Consider the following 6,000-nt stretch of genomic DNA (forward strand, 5'->3'; position numbering starts at 1 on the left):
CCACAGTATAAAGCACATCTATGACACATTGCCACACAGCAGTGGCAGAAATTAAAAGTAGTGCACCCACCCAGTGGGGTACGGCCAGCAGAATCACAGTATTTGTTTACAAAGTGGGCTATGGCCCAAGGAGTCACAGTGCACAATCTTATTCACATTACACCACACATAGTGCCCCTGATTCACATTACACCATAAAGTAGTGTATATTATTTATGTTATGACACACAGTAGTTCCCCTTTTACACAATGCCCACAGTAGTGCCCCTTTTACACAATGCCTACAGTAGTGACCCTTATACACAAAACCCACAGTAGTAATGCCCCTTATACAATGCCCACAGCAGTAGTGCCACTTATACAATGCCCACAGCAATAGTGTCCCTTACACAATGCCCCCAGCAGTGGTGTCCCTTACACAATGCCCCCAGCACTGGTGTCCCTTACACAATGCCCCCAGCATTATCAGTCCCCTTAGTAGTAGGGTCCCCTATGCAGTGTCCCCCCCTAGTAGTAGTATGCCGGCCAGTAGTATGCCCCCCATTATCAGGCCCCCCCAGTAGTATGCCCCCCATTATCAGGCCCCCCCATTAGCAGGCCCCCCATTAGCAGGCCCCCCAATAGTATGCCCCTCCAGTAGTATGCCCCCCATTAGCAGGCCCCCAGTAGTATGCCCCCCCAGTAGTATGCCCCCCATTAGCAGGCCCCAAGTAGTATGCCCCCCAGTAGTATGCCCCCCATTAGCAGGCACCCAGTAGTATGCCCCCCATTAGCAGGCCCCCCAGTAGTATGCCCCCCATTAGCAGGCCCCCAGTAGTATGTCCCCCATTAGCAGGCCCCCAGTAGTATTCTCCCCAGTAGTAGGCCCCCAGTAGTATGCCCCCCATTAGCAGGCCCCCCCAGTAGTATGCCCCCCATTAGCAGGCCCCCCAGTAGTAGGCCACCCCAGTAGTAGGCCCCCCCAGTAGTAGGCCCCCATACACACATACAAAAAAAACATACCTGTATCCCCGCTCCAGCCACCGTCCGCTCTGCTGCCACGCGACGAGGAGGGAGCCGGAAGACGGAGCTCCAGAGTGAGCTCCAGCCGGCTCCCTCCATGCAGCAGCCAATGAGAGTCTGTGTGACTCTCATTGGCTGCTGTAACAAACACACAGCTGCCGCTGGCGGCTGTGTGTTTGTTCTGTGTAGGGCAGACCGCTATCACAGCGGTCTGGCCTACACTCGAGGAGCCCTGATGTCGGATTCTCTAGCGAGAATCCAACATCAGGCGGCCGCCGTTCGGCCCCGAACGGGGATCCGAGTCAGGTGGGGAACACCCGAACAGGGTTTGGGTGGACTCGGATCCCCTATGTTCAGAGCGGTTCAGATTCCACAGAATCCGAACTGCTCATCTCTAATATATATATATATATATATATATATATATAAATTATGAGCAGTTTATGGATAGGATGAAACGCGTCAGCAGACTAATGGGCTTAATTATAACCAGCTGTGAGGAGGTATTTTTCTACAAATCTCCCTATGAACAAAATGTTTGAAAAAGCCTTTAATAGATGAAACGCGTTGGGGCCAGACATGCTGTCACCGGCCTATCAGACTATTATTACATTGAAGGTAATCAGAGAGCCGGTGCCGCACATATTTCTGCTGCTGCCCACACACTGGCGTACATGGAGATCAAGTAACATCTGCAGGTCTTCAAAGGGATCAATTGTACTGTAAGAAGGAACCACACACCAGCCGCACCACCGCTCATATTTACTTGAGAAATGGAAGCTGGCAGTCGGCAGATGGATGACAGTTAAAAGGGTAAGATAGTAGGCAGAGCTAACCTGCATGGACCAGCAGGCACCAGTTATTAAAAATAGATCTATAAGCATTATTCATTATTGCTGCTTTGTTTATGTTTATTTTCATATTCAGTTTTATTTTTATTTTATTGCTGCTTATACATTTTATTTACATATACACATTCAGGATATTAGCGCTTCCACTTTATATAGTAATCTATTTCTAGAAACCTTGATTGCAATCTTGAGTGTAAAAATGTATAAAAATGGAAAGGAATGTAAGTGTTTACAAACTATGAATAGCTAATTGTATACTCCTTCCACCATGATCTGTATTGTCAATGTGAAAATACTGTATATGTGATCCAAAGCACCGCTGAGTGACAGTGCTACCCACAGAACATACAGTAATTCTGATATCATAAATTGTATACTCTATGCATTAAAAGAGTAAGGGCCTGATTCAGAGCCGCTCGTAAGCGGCCGCTCGTTCGTTCCGAGCGATGTTCGCACAACTGCGCATGCGTACGGATTGTAATACGCATGCGCGAACCAGTCAGTGCGGCCGAAAATCGTGTGCTCGCTAAATAGCGAATGCCTGCTATTTTGAGTAACAGGATGAGGCGTATGTGGGTGGTAACAGGGGAAGGTGCTTGAAAACGGGGAGTGGAGATCAGAACGCAGGCGTGCCTAAATGTCAAAACGGGTGTTTTAAGGGTGTGCATAATTAATAAAGCAGCGTCATCGACCACGTCACTTGGTTGTTTTATAGTCAGAACTGCTCGCATGATTGCGGTAGGAAAAACAAACCACAAGAATAGCGAGCAGTTCATACGCTGTCCGATGTACTCGATTAATCTAATAAATAGCGGACATGATGTATGATGCGAGCGGCCAGGGGGCGTTTTTTCAAAATTACGTTCGCATGTTTTGTTCGCTCGTTCAGACATAGAGGCGTGAACAGACTGCAAAGAATGGACGGTTAATTTAAATAGGCACCCCCTTTTTCTGAACGAGCGAGCGCAAATAGCGTCCGGCTCTGAATCAGGCCCTAAGTCCTATCTGCTATACAGTAGCACCATAACATCTAGTGGGAGAATGTACTAGTACAACTTCACCTTACTGGCTTTTAACTGATTTTTAACTACAGTACGTATGATTGTAAATAAATACATTTATGCACTCTAGAGCGCACCCTCCTTATCTTTGTTTGACAGATTTCACTTCTTCTGTGAGATTAAAGGAAGTGTGAAAGAAGGGAAGCAGCGGTTCTTATAAAGAAAATGGATTCTAGTGCTGGGCAAAATCCACAAGTGACTGTGTATCAGTCTGTGTGAGCTGGACTGTATATACAGTATTCAAGCACCCTACCTACATTTGTCCTCTGATGAAGTCTAAGGACGAAATGCATCAGGGTCTGGCTTGTTCAAGTTGTGTTTGAGTGATCCGGCTTTCCCTTTGCTCTTGTGTAATTTGGTGGACCCGGCATGATGCGGCTACCGTGAGATGATCAGCGGTGCAGGTTTTGTGCTCGGAAGTGTGGGAGAGACCTGATGGAGTTTGCCTAGATTTGATTGTAATTTACCATGTGGCAACCAACCCACAACAGTTTGCTGTTTGGTATGAGTTCACCTTACTGGCTGTTAACTGTGTTTTAACCATTATATGAATGTGAATGAATACACTTATGCACTATAGAGTATATATATATATACTAGCTGGAGTACCCGGCGTTGCCCGGGATTTTAAGAATGTTTGTTTACACATCATCCTCCAACAAACCTCTCCTTAGGCAGGCCTCATGAAAAGTGTGACAAACTTCCCCATCAACAGTTCTAAGGTCTTCGAAGGAAGCAGGACCTGTAACAGTGTAAAGCAAACTTTGGAGATAGAAGCATTCAAAATTTGTTGGATGTACAGTATAAACAAGGCCAAGAGCTTCTGTTGCTCTGATACCAGGATGACCATCTACAGCGACTCCCTGTTTTCAGTGCATAAAAACTTTTCGAGAACCATTCCATGTGTAATATTTTGGCAGCTCACAGTACAGCAGGGTCCTTGCAAAGTAATAATTTTGACACAGTTCTAAGAAAGAAGTCAATGTTGTTGCGTAATTTGGTATAGTCAGAGAGCTGAGAATGCTGGCAAAACCTGCAAAAGCTCTCTTCGATAATAAACATTAAGATCATGACAAAACATGACAACACAAAACGCTCGCTCCAAGGCCCTACCCATATGCTGTGAGGCCTCACAATGAGCGTACAGCAAAAATTGTGTTTTTTAATGAATTAAAAATTAACAGTAATTAATTTCGATTTTAAAATTTTTTAGTTGCCTCCGCCGTGTTTTAATACGCTCGTATGTAAAATTTCACGATCTTCGCTTGTACACTGTGGATTTGTATAGAAAGACAAAAGGACAAAGTTTTGCTTTTATATAGTAAAAGAAGAGATAGAAGATAGATAAGCTAAATTCTTTTCTAATTCCGTACCTGACCTATAGATGGCGAATGCTATTCCCAATGCAGTCACTGTAAGCAAAAATTATGTTTTTTAATTAATTAAAAATGAACAGAAATTAATTTCGATTTCAAATTTTTTTAGTTGCCTCGGCCGTGTTTTATTACGCTCGCATGTAAAATTTCACGATCTTCGCTTGTAAACTGTGGATTTTTATAGAAAGACAGATGGATAAATATTCGCCTTTATATAGTAGAGAATCAGGATGTATTTGTAATGTGTGTGGTCCTGATGACGGGGCTGAGGCCCTGAAAAAGTTTGATCTAATATACACTACTTATTTTGCCTACTTGCTATTTCTGAGTGCCGTTACTCTGCAGGTTGTATATATAGTGCCTTGCAAAAGTATTCACCCCCTTTCAATTTTTCATGTTTTGTTGCCTCACAACCTGGAATTAAAATGGATTGTTTGAAGGTGTGCATCATTTCATTCACATAACATGCCTACTTCTGTGAAGTTGTGTTTTTTTATATTGTGAATTAAACAACATTTAGGACAACATAACAGAAAACTTCAGCGTGCATAACTATTCATCCCCCTAAAGTCAGTACTTTGTCAAGCCACCTTTTGCGGCAATTACAGCTACAAGTCGCTTTGGATAAGTCTCTATGAGCTTGCCACATCTTGCCCCTGGGATTTTTGCCCATTCCTCAAGGCAAAACTGCTCCAGCTCCTTCATGTCAGATGGTTTCCGCTTGTGAACAGCAATCTTCAAGTATGACCACACATTCTCAATTGGATTGAGATCTGGGCTTTGACTAGGCCATTCCAACACATTTAAATGTTTCCCCTTAAACCACTTGAGTGTTGCTTTAGCAGTATGCTTCGGGTCCTTGTCCTGCTGGAAGGTGAACCTCTGTCCCAGTCTCAAAACACAGGCAGACTGAAACAGGTTTTGCTCAAGAATATCCCTGTATTTAGCACCATCCATCTTTCCCTCAACTCAAATCAGTTTCCCAGTCCCTGCTGCTGAAAAACATCCACACAGCATGATGCTGCCACCACCATGTTTCACTGTGGGGATGGTGTTCTTGGGGTGATGGGATGTGTTGGGTTTGCACCAGACATAGCATTTTCCTTGGTGGCGGAAAAGTACAATTTTAGTCTAATCTAACCAGAGCACCTTCCTCTATACATTTGGGGAGTCGCCCACATGCCTTTTGGCAAACTCAAATCATGTCTTCTTATTTTTATCACTAAGTAATGGCTTTTTTCTGGCCACTCTAACAGGGGATGGTGTGGTGGTTGGTGTGGTAGAGACTGGGGAGGTTGGTAGACCCTTTCAGGGGGCTCCTTTCGTGCGGTTCAATAGACCGGTACTTTGCCCCTGCTGGACCTTTGGTCAACAGTCTTAGGGAGTCTCAGGTAGTGGGAGGGTGGTGATGGGAGGGCAGCAGGTATAACAGGTGGGGGTGTGCACCCTGGGGGCATCCCATGTGGTGGTAAGAGTCTCGGAGTCAGGTACCTACTGGTAGGCTTTGGGGTGTTGTTGGTGTGGCTGTAGAGGTATGAATGTTGCTGTAGGTAGTGCTGCTTGAAGTGAGCTTCTGCAGTTGCCAGGGGGCTGGATGAGGTACACTCTAGGGAATGCTGAGCTAGTGCAGAGCCGGACCGGGTGTAGGGGTCTCCGAAGTGTTTCAGCAGGGGTTCTGCCTTCTTCAAGGAGGTGAGGGGCCTCACCTCC

The sequence above is a fragment of the Taudactylus pleione genome, unplaced genomic scaffold (genome assembly GCF_031769625.1).
Source record: "Taudactylus pleione unplaced genomic scaffold, aTauple2 ptg000108l, whole genome shotgun sequence".
NCBI classification, from domain to species: domain Eukaryota; kingdom Metazoa; phylum Chordata; class Amphibia; order Anura; family Myobatrachidae; genus Taudactylus; species Taudactylus pleione.